General features: G+C 35.4%; 2 pseudogenes; both read left to right on the top strand.

Moving 5' to 3' along the window:
• Positions 1-11,513: 11,513 nt before the first annotated feature.
• On the top strand, positions 11,514-15,672 carry LOC101317475 (elongation factor-like GTPase 1 pseudogene; annotated as a pseudogene).
• On the top strand, positions 14,083-14,165 carry LOC117308886 (U4 spliceosomal RNA; annotated as a pseudogene).
• Positions 15,673-16,473: the final 801 nt, after the last annotated feature.

Raw genomic sequence — 16,473 nt, 5'->3', positions numbered from 1 at the left:
ACTGCCCCCACATACCAGCCCTTGCCTCCATAGACACTGGGAGGGACTCCCACCAGAGAAAGTGTGCCACAGTCTGGTGCAACTACCTTCCAGTTTATGCTACAGGCACTTCATGCACACCCCAGTTGTGGCTGCCATACCCCTCCATGGCCTGAATGAGTAAGTGTACCCCAATCAGTCACTGCTTTCACTCCTTTTGCCTGTATGGGGAACAGAAGCCTGAGGGTGGCACACATGCAGAGGTGGAGCCAAAAGCAAAGCTGAGCACCAGGGGTGCTGCAACTAAGGAAAGAGGATTGGAAAGCTCTCCATGCAACTGCACAAGCCTACAATTTGAATGTTGGTACATTTAATGTTGTCCCAGAAGTCTCTGAGACTGTACTCATTTCATTCTTTTTTCTTTATTCTGCACTGCAGAATTGTTTTTGACCATTCTGTCTTCCAGCCCACTTATCCATTCTTCTACCTAAGTTATTCTGCTACTGAGTCCTTCTAGTATATTTTTCATTTTAGTTATTTTGTTGTTCATCACTGGTTGTTTGTTCTTTAGTTCTTCTAGGTACTTGTTAAATATTTCTTGTATCTTCTCGATCCATGTCTCCATTCTATTTACAAGATCTTGGATGATCTTTACTATAATTACTCTGAATTCTTTTTCAGGTAGATTGCCTATTTCCTCTTCATTTATTTGGTGTTGTTTGTTTTTACCTTGCTCCTTCGTCTGCAACATATTTCTCTGTCATCTCATTTTGTTTAACTTACTCTGTTTATGTTCTCCTTTTGGCAGGCTGCAGGATCATAGTTCCTGTTGCTTCTTTTATATGCTCACTGTTGTGTGAGGATGGTCCAAGTGTTTGTGTGGGCTTCTCAGTGAGAGGGACTTGTGTCTGTGCTCTGGTGGGTGGAACTATTTTCACTCTGATGGGCAAGGCCACGTCATGTGGTGTGTTTTGGTGTGTCTGTGAGCTTTGTACAACTTTAGGCAGCCTGTTTGCAAATGGGTGGGGCTGTGTTCCTGTCTTCCTGGTTGTTTGGTGTGTGGTGTCCAGCTCTGGATCCTGCAGCCAGTTGGGTGGAGCCGGGTCTTGGTGTCAAGATGAATACTTCTGGGAGGGTGAAAGCTTATTAATATTTCCTTGTCTTGGGAATTCTCTGGCAGTCCAGAATCCTGGGCTCAACACTCCCACCCTAGAAACCCAGGCCTGATCCCTGGCTGGGGACTCAAGAGTCCACAAGCTTCACAGCAGTGCCAGGGTAAAAAGAAAGAAGAAAAAAGGAAAAGAAAACAAAGAGACAAATGAAACTCAATACAAACAGCAAAGACAAAAACAAACAGGAACACACACACACAAAATAAAAAAGAAGAAAGAAAACAGACAAACCATACCCAAAACAAATAATAAAAAACAAAACCAAAGAGAAACAAAGAAGCAGACAGAAAACGAAAAAAAAAAGAAGAAATAAAAAAAACAACAGAACAAACAAAAGAACTCAAAAATGAAAGCTATCCATAAGGACTAAACTAACAAAAACAAACAAACATATATATATATATATATATATAGATATATATAGATAGATATATATATAGATATATATAGATATATATATATAAAAAAAGTAAAAAAAAAGAAAAGAAAAAAAAACAAACATTAAACACATAAAAACCACCAAAAAAAAAGAAAAATAAGAAAAAAATCCCACAAAAGAACAAAAAGGTAAAGTAAAAATAGAGAAATTTAAGAAATATTAAAAAGTAAAAATATAAAAATAATAAAGACAACACCACAACTATGGAACAACAGGAAAAACACAAAAAAAGAATACTAGTACTAAGCATATTTTCCCGGGGCCTCCTCTGTCTGTGTCCTTACTCCCACAGTGAGCCACAGCCAACCTCTGCCTCCCAAGGAGGCCCTCAAATACCTCTAAGTAGATCTCCGGACCTCCTGTGGGCCTTGTGGGTCCAGATCAGTCTCTGACCTGGCCCAATTCCTGCATGTACTTGCTCCCAAAGTCCACTGTTGCTATAGCTAAACTGGTCTCAGTTGTGGGAACACTCGTTTTCTATTCAGATATTCCAGGGTTTACCAAGGTAATTGCAGGGATTTAATTAATAGCTTGTGCAGTTTCATGGAGAGCTTTCTGATCCTCTTCCTTAGTTGCACCACCCCTGGTGCTCAGCTCTGCTTTTGGCCCTACCTCTGCATGTGTGCCACTCTTAGGCTTCTGTTCCCCATACAGGCAAAAGGAGTGAAAGCAGTGACTGATTGGAGCACACTTACACTTTCAGACCAGGGAGGGGTACGGCAATCACAACTTGGGTGTGAATGAAGTTCCTGTAGCATAAACTAGAAGGCAGTTGCACCAGACTGTGGGGTACTTTCACTGGTTGGAGTCCCTCCCAGTGCCCATGGAGACAAGGGCTGGCATGTGGGGGTGGTGGCAGCCCCACCCCTTGCACACAACTCAGCAATGGCACCTCATTTCCTGGGCATACCATGCTTCTTTTAGACAAAGAGAAAGAGAAAGGGTCTGAGAAAATATTTGAAGAGATTACAGTTGAAAACTTCACTAACATGGGAAAGGAAATTGGCACCAAAGTCCAGAAAGGGCAGAGTCCCATACAGGATAAACCCAAGGAGAAACATGCTGAGACATATTAATAAAACTAACAAAAATTAAAAACTAAGAAAAAATATTAAAAGCCGCAAAGGAAAAGCAACCAATAACATACAAGAGAATCCCCATAAGGTTATCAGCTGATTTTTCAGCAGAAACTCTTCAGGACAGAAGGGAGTGGCAGGATAGATTTAAAGTGATGAAAGGGAAAAACCTACAAAGAAGATTATTCTACCCAGCAAGAATCTCATTCAGATTCAATGGAGAACTCAAAAACTTTACAGACAAGCAAAAAGTAAGCAAATTCAGCACCACCAAACCAGCTCTACAACAAATGCTAAAGGAACTTCTCTAGGCAGGAAACACAAGAGAAGAAAAACACACAAAGGCAAACCCAAAACAATTAAGAAAATTGTAATAGGAACATACATATCGATAATTACCTTAAATGTAAATGGATTAAATACTCCAACCAAAACACACAGACTGGTTGAATGGGTACAAAAACAAGACCCATATATATGCTGTCTACAAGAGACCCATTTCAGACCTAGTGACACCTACAGACTGAAAGTGAGGGGATGGAAAAAAGATATTCCATGCAAATGGAAATCAAAAGAAAGCTGGAGTAGCAATACTCACATCAGACAAAATAGACTTTAAAATAAAGACTATTACAAGACACAAGGAAGGACACACATAATGATCATGAAATCAACCCAGGAAGAAGATATAACAACTGTAAATATGTATGCAACCAACATAAGCACTGCAATACAGAATGCAAGTGCTAATAGCCATCAAAGGGTAAATCCACAGTAACACAATAATAGTGGGGAACTTTAACACTCTACTTACACGAATGGATAGATCATGGGGACAGAAAATTTAAAAGGAAATAAAAAACTTAAATGACAAACTTAATTGGTGTTTATAGGACATTCCATTGGAAAGCAGAATAATATACTTTCTTCTCAAGTGCACATGGAACATTCTTCAAAATAGATCACATCTTGGCTCACAAATCAAGCCTCAGTAAATTTAAGAAAATTTAAGTCATATCAAGTATCTTTTCTGACCACAACATTGAGATAAGAATCAATTACAGGAAAAAAAAAATCTGTAGAAACACAAACAATAAGAAGCTAAATAGTGTGTTACTAAATAACCAAGAGATTAATGAAGAAATCAAAGAGAAAATTTTAAAAAAATCTAGAAACAAATGACAACAAAATCATTATAACCCAAAACCTATAGGATGCAGCAAAAGCATTACTAAGAGGAAGATTATAACAATACAACCCTACCTCAAGAAACAAGAAAAATTTCAAATAAACAACCTAACCTTACACCTAAAACAAATAGAGAAATAGAAACAACAACAAAAACACACCTTAAACTTAGTAGAAGGAAATAAATCATAAAGATCAGGGCAGAAATAAATGAAATAGAAACAAAGAAAACAGTAGCAAAGATCAATGAAACTAAATGCTGGTTCTTTGAGAAGATAAATAAAATTGGTAAACCTTTAGCCAGACACATCAAGAAAAAATGGGAGAGGAGTCAAATCAATAAAGTTAGAAATGAAAAAGTAGAAGTTACAACTGACATTGAAAAAACACAAAGGATCATAAGAGACTACTACAAGCAACTGATATGCCAATAAAATGGACAACCATGAAGAAATGGACAAATTCTTAGAAAAGCACAACCTTCCAAGACTGAAACTGGAAGAAATAGAAAATATGAACAGACCAATCACAAGTAATGAAATTGAAACTATGATTAAAAATCTTCCAGCAAACAAAAGTCCAGGACCAGATGACTTCACAGGTGAATTCCATTAAACACTTAGAGAAGTGATAATACCTATCCTTCTGAAATGCTTCCAAAACATTGCAGATGGAGGAACACTCCCAAACTCATTCTACGAGGCCACTATCACCCTGATACCAAAACCAGATAAAGATACTACAAAGAAAGAAAATTACAGACCAATACCACTGACGAATATAGATGGAAAAATCCTCAACAAAATACTAGCAAACAGAATTTAACAACACTTTAAAAGGATCATACACCATGATCAAGTTGGATTTATCCCAGGGATGCAAGGATTCTTCAATATAAGCAAATCAATCAATGTGATACACCATATTAAAAAACTGAAGAATAAAACCATATGATCATCTCAATAGATTTATAAAAAGCTTTTGACAAAATTCAGCATACATTTATGAAATAAACTCTCCAGTAAGTAGCCATAGAGGGAACCTACCTCAAAATAATAAAAGCCATATACAACAAACCCACAGCAAACATCATTCTCAATGGTGAAAAACAGAATGCATTTCCTCTAATATCAGGAAAGAGACATGGATATCCACTCTTGCCACTATTATTTAACATAGTTATTGAAGTTTTAGCCACAGCAATCAGAGAAGAAAAAGAAATAAAAGGAATCCAAATCAGAAAAAATAGTAGTAAAACTGTCACTGTTTGAAGATGACATGATACTATATATATAGAAAAATCTAAAAATGCCACCAGAAAAGTACTATAGCTAATCAATGAATTTGTTAAAATAGAAGTATATAAAATTAATGCACAGAAATCCCTTGCATTCCTATACACTAAAAAAGAAAGATCAGAAAGAGAAATTAAGGAAACAATCCCACTCACCATTGCAACAAAAAGAATAAAATACCTAGGTATAAACCTACCTAAGGAGGCAAAAACCTGTACTCAGAAAACTATAAGACTCTGATGAAAGAAATCAAAGATGACACAAACAGATGGAGTGATATACCATGTTCTTGGATTGGAAGAATCAATATTGTGAAAATGAGTATACTTCCCAAAGCAATCTACTGAATCAATGAAATCCCTATCAAATTACCAATGGCATTTTTCACAGAATTAGAACAAAAAATCTTAAAATTTGTATGGAGACACAAAAGTCCCTTAATAGTCAAAGCAATCTTGAAAAAAAAAAAAAAAAACAGAGCTGGAGGAATCAGGCTCCCTGACTTCAGACACTACTACAAAGCTACAGTAGTCAAGACAGTATGGTACTGACACAAAAACAGAAACATAGATCAATGGAACAGAATAGAAAGCCCAGAGATAAACCTACCCACTTATGGTCACCTAAGCTATGAAAAAGGAGGCAAGGATATACGATGGAGAAAAGACACTCATTTCAATAAGTGTTGCTGGGAAAACTGGACAGCTACATGTAGAAGAATGAAATTAAAACACGCCTTAACACCATACACAATAAACTCAAAATGGATTAAAGACCTAAATGTAAGTCCAGACACTATAAGACTCTTAGAAGAAAATATAGGCAGAACACTTTGACATAAATCACAGCAAGATATTTTTGACCCACCTCCTAGAGTAATGGAAATAAAAACAAAAATAAACAAATGTGAACTAATGAAACTTAAAAGCTTTTGCACAACAAATGAAGCCATAAACAAGATGAAAAGACAACCCTCAGATGGGAGAAAATAAATATAAAAGATTCAATGGACCAAGGATTATCCTACCTAATATACAAAAAGCCCATGCAACTCAATATCAAAAACAAACAAACAAACAAACAATGTAATGCAAAAATGGGTAGAAGACCCAAATAGGCTTTTCTCCAAGGAAGACATACAGATGGCCAAGAGACACATGAAAAGTTGCTGAACGTCACTAATTATTAGAGAAATGCAAATCAAAACAACAGTAAGGTATCACATCACACAGGTTAGAATGGGTATCACCAGAAGCCTACAAACAATAAATGCTGGAGAGGGTGTGGAGAAATGGGAACCCTCTTGCACTGTTGGTGGGAATGTTAATTGATACAGCCACTATGGAGAACAGTATGGAGGTTCTTTAAAAAACTAAAAATAGAATTACCATATGATCCAGCAATCTCACTACTGGGCATATACCAACAGAAATCCATAATTCAAAAAGATACATGCATCACAATGTTCATTGCAGCACTATTTACAATAGCCAGGTCATGGAAGCAACCTAAATGTCCATCCACATATGAATGGATAAAGAAGATGTGGTACAGATATACAGTGGACTATTAGCCATAAAAAGGAACAAAACTGGGTCATTTGTGGAGACATGGGTGGACCCAGAGACTGTCATACAGAGTGAAGTAGGTCAGAAAGATAAAAACAAATATCATATATTAACGTATATATTTGGAATCTAGAAAAATGGTACAGATGAACTGGTTTGCAAGATAGAAATAGAAACACAGAAAAGAGAACAAACCTATGCACACCAAGGGGGGAAATCTGGGAGTGGGGGGTGGGGTGAACTGGGAGATCGGGATTGATACATATACCATAATATGTATAAAGTAGATAACTAATGAGAACCTGCTGTATAGTACCAGGAGCTCCATTCTCTGTACAGTAGAAACTAGCACAATATTGTAAAACAACTATACCCCGATAAAAAACATTAGCATACAGAAATATCTTGCATTCCTATACACTAAAAATAAAAGATCAGAAAGAGAAATTAAGGAAACAATCCCATTTATCATCACAACAAAAAGAATAAAATACCTAGAAATAAACTACCTAAGGAGGCAAAAGACCTGTATGCAGAAAACTATAAGATACTGATGAAAGAAATCAAAGACAACACAAACAGATGGAGTGATATACCATGTTCTTGGATTGGAAGAATCAATATTGTGAAAATGACTATAATACCCAAACAATTTATAGATTCAATGTAACCGCTATCAAATTTCCAATGGTATTTTTCACAGAAATAGATCAAAAAATTTTACAATTTATTTGGAAACACAAAAGACCCCAAATAGCCAAAGCAGTCTTGAGAAAGAAAAACGAAGCTGAAGGAATCAGACTCGCTGACTTCAGACTGCACTACAAAGCCACAGTAATCAAAACAGTATGGTACTGACACAAAAATAGAAATAGAGAACATAATAGAAAGCCCAGAGATAAATTAACGCACCTATGATCACCTAATCTATGACAAAGAAAGCAAGATATACAATGGAGAAAAGACAGTCTCTATAATAATTGATGCTGGGAAAACTGGACAGCTATATGTAAAAGAATGAAATGAGAACACTCCCTAACACAATACACAAAAATAAACTCAAAACAGATTAAAGACCTACCAGACACTATAAAACTCTTAGAGGAAAACATAAGCAGAATACTCTTTGACATAAATTGCACCAAGATCTTTTCTGACCTACCTCCTAGAGTAATGAAAATAAAAACAGGGACTTCCCTGGTAGTTCAGGGGTTAAGACATTACCTTCTAATGCAGGAGGTGTGGGTTTGATCCCTGGTTGGGGACCTATGATCCCACATGAATAGCAGCCAAAAAACCAAAACATAAAACAGCAGCAATATTGTAACAAATTCAATAAAATCTTTAAAAAATGGTCTACATCAAAAAAAAAAAAGAGAGAGGAAAAACAAAAATAAACAAATGGGACCTAATTAAACTTAAAAATTTTGCACAGCAAAGGAAACCATAAACTAGATGAAAAGACAACCCTCAAAATGGGAGAAAATATTTGCAAATGAAGCAACTTACAAAGGATCAATCTCCAAAATATACAAACAGCTCATGCAGCTCAATGTCAAATAAACAACTCAATCAAAAAATGGTGGAATACCTAAACAGACATTTCTCCAAAGAAGACATCCAGATGGGCAACAAATACATGAAAAGATGGTCAACATCACAAATTATTAGAGAAATGCAAATCAAAACTACAATGAAGTGTCACCTCACCACAGTCAGAATGGCCATCATCAAAAAATCTACAAGCAATAAATGCTGGAGAGGGTGTGGAGAAGAGGAAAACCCCTTACACTGCTAGTGGGAATGTAAGTTGATCCAGCCACTAGGGAGAACATTATGGTAGTTCCTTAAAAAACTAAAATAGAACTATCATATGACCCAGAAAGCCCACTACTGGGCATATAACCAGAAAACCATAATTCAGAAAGATACATGCACCCCAATGTTCATTGCAACACTATTTACAATAGCCAGGACATAGAAGCAATCAGAATGTCCATCAACTGAGGAATGGATAAAGATGTGGTACATATATACAAAGGAATATTACTCAGAAATAAAAAGGAATAAAATTGTGTCATTTGCAGAGAAGTGGATGGACCTAGAGACTGTCATACAGAGTGGAATAAGTCAGAAAAAGAAAAATAAATATCATATATTAATGCATATATGTGGAGTCTAGAAAAATGGCATAGATGATCTTATTTGCAAAGTAGAAATAGAAACACAGACATAAACAACAAACTTATGGATACCAAGGGGGAAAGGGAGTTGGTGGGATGAATTGGGAGATCGGGATTGACATATATACACTGTTATGCATAAAATAGATAGCTAATGGGAACCTATTGTGTAGCTCAGGGAACTCTACTCAGTGCTCTGTGGTGACCTAAATGGGAAGGAAATCCAAAAAAAAGGTGATATATGTATACATATAGCTGATTCACTTTGTTGTGCAGCAGAAACTGACACAGCAGTGTAAAGCAACTATTCTCCAATAAAAAGCTTTTATTTTAATTAAAAAAAAGAAAAAAAATAGCATTTGGGAGACAATACAGGTAGGCATGAATTAAGGCAGTGGGAATGGAGAGGAGGGGACTTATTTGGGGAACATTAAGGTGTGGAATTTTAGAATGACAGGGGATAAGGGAGTGGGAGAGTAAAGGAAAACTGACAGATGTGTGGAAAACCGATGGGATGGTGATACCATTAGTTGAAAAAATAAATCCAGTTTTGAGTGACTATAAATTTGAAGATACAGAGTTTGAGATTTTTATGGGATATTCAGGTGAGAATCTCTGCTTGTCAATTAGAAGTATATTTCTGGGATTGAAATGAGATAGATGTCCATGCCAGAGATAGAGATTTGGGGGTTAATCAACTTATAGACAGCAGCTAAAGCTGTGGGAATAAATACCATCCACTGATGGTTTATAGAAAAGGGAAGGAGGGCACTTCTGGTTCTGAAATATGGCAGATCAGGAACTTGAGAACCTATCCAATGTAAACAAATAAACATGTAAGATACAAGGCAGTAAAGCTTATTAGAGCAGAGCTACACTCAGAGGGTAGTAGATGGAGTGAGAGTTTGGGGTTAGTAGAGGCAAACCATTACATTTATAATGGATAAATAACAAGGTCCTACTGTACATCACAGAGAACTATATCCTGTCTCCTAGGATAAACCATAATGAAAAAGAATATAAAAAAATAATGTATATATGTATATAACTGAGTTACTTCTCTTTATAGAAGAAATTAATACAACATTGTAAATCAACAATATTTCAATAAAAAATTTAAAAAGTAAATATAATGATAAAGTTGATATAGTTATATTACAAGATTAACATAGTAGAAATACTAAAAATGATACTCAGAATTTTACTACACTATAAAACTGTTATCTCTGATTACAAAGGAAGGTATCTTATAGACAGGTAAATAAATGATTGATTTGAAAATATTTCAAATATCAGAATATGAACAGAATGAAATTTAGGAACTACATCCTATAAACAAAAACAGTATAACATACGAGCATGCCATCTCTCTATAGGAGTAGATAATATACTCAGATATTTAAGTCTACTGTTGCACTGGAAATAATTAACTGAAATACATGTGTGGCCTATACCAGTTTCTTATACTGAGAAAATATAAAACCCTGTCACGAGTAATACAAAATCATTTGTTAATCAAATTTCATTGAAATATTCTATTTTATGGTAAAATTTTAATTTTGTAAGAAAAAACGTTTAGAAGAAATTTTTAAACATTGTCAGTATTAACATCTTCACTCATAAAAATAATCATCATTTCATTCCTGCAAGGATAGTGGTATGCTGAAGGGATGCAGAATATTGCAGAATATAATTAAATTGCTAAATTCACAAGATTCACTGGATTTTTGGCTCAAGTATCACTGAGTGATGGTTTTATTTCATATCTATAGTTAAGAAAGCTTAAGCTTTATTACTTTAAAATAATATTTGATCTGGGCATTATTAATGTGAGGTTATAAGTTTATATACAGGCATACTTTTTTTACTGTGCTTCACTTCATTGAGTATCTCAGATATTGCATTTTATACAAATTGAAGTTTTGTGGCAACCCTGTATAAAGCAAGCCTGTAGGCACGATTTTTCTAACAGCATTTGCTCCTATGTGTTTCTTGGTTACAGTTTGGTGATTCTCACACTATTTCAAACTTTCATTATTATTATATTTGTTATGGTGGTCTGTCATCAGTGAGTTTTGATGCTACTATTCTAATTGTTTTGACATGCCACAAACCATACAATATGACAGCAAACTTAGTCAATAAATGTTGTGTGTGACAATCTGCTCCACTGACCAGCCATTCCCCCATCTTTTTCCCTCTCTTGGGACCTTCCTCTTCCTGAGATACAACAATATGGAAATTAGACCAATTAATAACCCTCCAGTGACTTCTAAGTGAAAGGAAGAGTCACACATCTCTCACTTTAAATCAAAAGCTAGAAATGATTTAGCTTAGTGAGGAAGGCATGTAGAAAGCTGAGATAGGCCAAAAGCTAGGTCTCTTGTACCCAGCAGTTAGCCAAGTTGTGAATGCAAAGGAAAAGTTCTTGAAGGAAATTAAAAGTGCTACACCAGTGAACACATGAATGATAAGTAAGAAAAGCAGCTTTCTTGGTGACATGAAGAAAGTTGTAGTGGTCTGGATAGAGGATCAAACCAAATGCAACTTTCCCTTAAACCAAAGCCAATCCAGAACAAGGCCATAACTCTCTTCAATTCTGGCAAGGCTGAGATGGATGAGGAAGATGCAGAAAAAACGTCTGAAATTAGCAGCGGCTGGTTCATGAGGTTGAAGGAAAGAAACCATCTCCATAACACAGAAGTACAAGGTGAAGAAATAAGTGCTGATGTAGAAGCTTCAGCAAGTTATTCAGACACTCTAGTCAAGATAATGAAGGTGGATACACTAAACATATTTTCAAGGTAGACAAAATTACTTTATATTAGAAAAAGATGTTATCTAGGACTTTTGTAGCTAGACAGGATAAGGCAATGCTTAGCTTCAATTCTTCAAAGGACAGCCTGACTCTTTTTTAGGGGTTAATATAGTTGGTGACTTTAAGTTGAAGCCAACACTCATTTATTACCATTCCAAAAATTGTACGGCTCTTAAAAATTATACTAAGTCTAGTTTTCCTGTGCTCTATAAATTGAATATCAAAGTCTGGATGATAGTACATCTGTTGACAACATGGTTTATTGAATATTTTAAGCCCAAAGTTGAAACCTACTGCTCAGAAAAAAAAAATTCTTTAAAATATTCCTGTTCATTTACAAGGTACCTGGTCATCCAAGAGTTCTAATAGAGATGTACAACAAAATTAATGTTATTTTCACACTTGCTAATACAACATCTATTCTGCAGCCCATGAATTAAGGAATAATTCGACTTTCAAGTCTTATCATTTAAGAAATGAATTTCATAAGCTTATAGCTGCCATAGATAGTGATTCCTCTGATGGACCTGGGCAAAGTAAATTGAAAACCTTCTGGAAAGAATTCTCCATTCTAGGTGACCTTAAGAACGTTTATAATTCATGAGAAGCAGTTACAGTATCAACATGAATAGGAATTAAGAAGAAGTCGATCCCAACTCTCATGGATGACCTTGAAGAATTCAAGACTTCAGTGGAGGAAGTAACTGCAGATGTGGCAGAAGAAACAAAAGAACTAGAATTAGAAGTGGAGACTGAAGAAGTGACTGAATTACTGCAATCTCATGATAAAACTTTAATGGATGACGAGTCGCCTTTTATGGATGAGTGAGGAAAGTGGTTTCTTGAGATGGAATATATTCCTAGTGAAAATGAGGTGAAGATTGTTGAAATCACAACAAAGGATTTAGAATATTACATGAACTTAGCTGATAAAGCAGCAGCAGGTTTTTATAAGCAGCAGGTTTTGTAATTTTGAAAGAAGTTCTACTGTGGGTTAAACGCTATCAAACAACACTGCATGCTACAGAGAAATCATTTACAAAAGGAAGAGTCAATTGTTGAGGCAGACTTCATTGTTGTCTTATTTTAAGAAATTGCCATGGCCATCCCAAACTTCAGCAACCACCACCCTGGTCAATCAGCAGCCATCAACATCGAGGCAAGACTCTCCACCAGCAAAAAATTATGACTTGCTGAAGGCTCAGATGAAGGTTAGCATGTTAGACCAATAAAGTTTTTTTTTTTAATTAAGGTATGTATATTGTTTTTTAGACAAAATGCTATTGTATACTTAATAGACTACAGTATAGTGTAAACATAAATTTTATATCCACTGGGAAACCAAAAATTTGTGTGACTGTATTGTGATATTCACTTTATTGTGGTATTTGGAATTGAACTTACAATATCTCTGAGGTATGCCTGTAGTTATAATTCTAAAATATCAGCTAATTGGAAATATGTATGACTAGCATATTTTGATAGTCTATCAACTTTCTGTCCTTTTCATATAAACATTAAGGCTTTAAAATTTGATTATTATTTATCAGAAATAAATCTTTTTTTTCAAATTAAAATACATGTTATCTCTTCCACATTATCAAATGTAATTAAGTTATTCTCAAAATCAAAATGTTCAAGGGGAGAGTGTTGATAATAACAGCAACAATGTGAAAATACAATTCTCTATGTTGTTACCTAAAAAGTAAACTAAAAGTTAAAAGTTATAACAAGAGAAAATTAATTATATCTATGTATATATGTATATGCTTTCTATGTAGGTATAATTTGTATCTTATACAAGTATATATATATAATATATACTAATATATATATATTATATATATATATAATTTCTGGGAACTAAATATATAATATTTACTTATCAAAATTACAGATAACCCCTTATATGATAGAGAGAAATTATACCAAAGTTTCTTAAAATATCTATGTTTGTGTCAAGTACAGTTTAAGAGAAGGGAAGACTAAACAGTTTATGTGCTATAATAATTCTAGTAACAAAGAGGAAGACAAAATACCAGCATATTAAATTACATATTATAAATTCAAACTGATAATCTAGAATCCAGTGCTAATGACAATAATACATTCATAAATTATACATAACATTCATGGTTACATGAAACACAAACTTTCAAGAGAAAACAAATAATATATTATAATTAATTGGGATACAAGAAACTTAGTTAGAATATAAATTCAACTTAGAATAGTCCAGAGTAAAAGACAGAATACCTATTGATCATTATAAGAAAACAGGATATTTAGTAGTACTTTTCACATTGAATCAGAATTGGAGCCAAAGAACTGCCCAAACTAAGCCACATTTATAATGAGAGAGTCAGCTTTGCATAGTGGCAGTGTCGTAGCCAAAGAGGTTTATCCGATGCACGATTATTGTTAATTGAAAAATTTTCCCAATAATGAGAGAGTCAGTCATAGTCAGAAGATTTCATTAAGACTAAGAGGTGATCATGACATATTCCCTAAATTTCCAGGCTCCATAAAAAATACCGGGCAGGAAAAAAGTCAGAGTGAGTGTGGAAGAGAGGGAGACACAAGTGCACTGTTAGTGTAGTCAGTGTACAAGCTTTAGAGTAGAGTGTGGTTTACTCTCCCATTAGCCAAGGGTATGTACATGTGTGAATATGTGTGTTTTCTAAAAAGAGGGATTGAAAGTTTGTCACCTGGATTTTAGGCAAAAGGAAAGAAACCTTTCTAAAAGGTTTAAAGAAAGCCTTTACTTGAAGAATTGACTCTGTAAAATATATGGAATTTGTGTGATGCTGTCTTGAAAAATGACAAAGAAAAAGTTGATAAAATGGTGACTTCTTTAGGATTAAAAATTGGAGCTCATGTGGCATGACATTCAGATCCTTAAGTTCAAATTAAAGCCATCTGCAGTCAGTGACTACCCATATCCCATGCTGTTCTTGTTACAGTGTTTGAGAAAATTCCTAGTCTCCTGGATATTACATCTGAGAGAGAAAAGAAAACAAGATGATGTGCACAGCTTAACTCTCTTTCACCAAAACCCAGACACTAAAGCAGCTTTTATGAAATATGGAAATGAAGATACTGCTCTAGTTATTATCTTTGTTTCCAGAATGTTTGCAATTGATGCTAAGGCTTTGCCTTAGAATAAGCCAAGACTGTCCATTCAAAACGAAATCGGTCAGAGACGTGAGCATGCAAGGCTAAGGCACATGAAGAAGCTTGTAGCAGCACAGGGGCAGGCATCCTTGGAGCCCATCCAGTATGGGCGTCCTCTTGAAACAAGTCCAAAGGTAGAAGAGCCAAAAGGTGATGAGCAGCAGGTGGAGAGTATGACCTCTAAACCTGTGCTCCAGGAAAGAAACAACTAAGGGTCTTTTATTGCATTTGTTCAAGTATTCAGTGGCGTGGCTCAAAGGGGAAAGAAAATTTTGTCTTGGGGCCCAAATACAGTTCTGTTGAGTTTCTGTAGTGTGTATGTTTAGGCTTCTCAACTCCAGTAGATGACCTTTCCCAAGTTCCCCACATGGCATACTGTAATCTGGAGAACCTGTATCTTCTGCTAGGAAGGGAGCTGGGAGACCTAGAGGAGGTACTTCTAGGAAATGTGCTAATAGAATGCCAACAAGACTTTGTGCTGAAATCTGCAGCACTGTGCAACTTGTCATCCTGCCCGCCATTTATATCACTCAACTTTGAAGCACCCTTATTGTGAAGGTTGCTGTTGGACTAAAACACCCAAGTGAAATGCCTCAGTCTGTCAAAGAAATTAAGCTGTTGAACCAAACTGATCCCTGTGTCCAGATCTTAATTCAGGAAATAGAAAAGCACATCGTTATATGGAAGAAAAGATCATGGAGCAGGCAGAAAAGCAGAGAACCCTCAACAAAAATAAATAACTACTACTATAAGCAGATTATTTTCTTCATAATAAATTGAAAAGAATCACCCAGCATTTGATATTGAGAAGATATTGCATGCTGCAATATCTCTGTATATTCACTTTCAATAAAGTTCATCCATATAAGTATCTTTTAAAAATGCCAAAATTCTCCTGTCCATCTCTGAGCAATAGAGAAGAGAATTGAAGAGATATAGAGCAAGGATAAAAACAATAGGAAAGACAACATTCCATATTGTGTTTCTTGGACAGAAGGAGTGAGTTTTTCATAGGGTAAGTGGACACCCCAGAAATGAATAGAGCTTGAGCTGCTGTTATTTCTCCCAAGAGGATTGTCTACAGATAATGAACACAAAGAGCATGAACTGTGGATCCATGGGTGGCAGGAGGTAAGGGGATTCCTATAAAAGGACTAGGTAAAACTAAGTCTACATAGGTAGAATCTTCCCCGGGTCTTCCAAAGAACTCACAAATAAATCCTTTGAAAGAACAAGTCCTTGGACTATGCCAAATAGAGGACATGAATGGCCAGTCAGTGCCAACCAGAGTGTCAAAAACAACAAAGTAGAATAAAGCAAGTGCCAGTTGGGTAAAAAGATGCTTCCTTTCTCACCTTTTTTCAATCTCCTCAATAATTTGGAAAAAATCTAGCCTCAAGAAAGGAAAAGTGAATTAAAGCTAACCATAAACTTCATTTTTTATTCCCACCATTTACAGTCCCAGAAGAAAACATGAATTGGGCTCTGTACTTGAAGGAGGAGAAAAATTAAAATCAATTCATCCTTAACTTGATTGATCTTTAAAACTTCTAAGTCACCAGAGAATTTTGGTATCTGCTC

This window comes from Tursiops truncatus, chromosome 18, assembly GCF_011762595.2.
Source record: "Tursiops truncatus isolate mTurTru1 chromosome 18, mTurTru1.mat.Y, whole genome shotgun sequence".
Taxonomy (NCBI): Eukaryota; Metazoa; Chordata; class Mammalia; order Artiodactyla; family Delphinidae; genus Tursiops; species Tursiops truncatus.
Note: the sequence above shows the minus strand (reverse complement) of the source record. Positions and strands in the feature narration are given on the sequence as shown.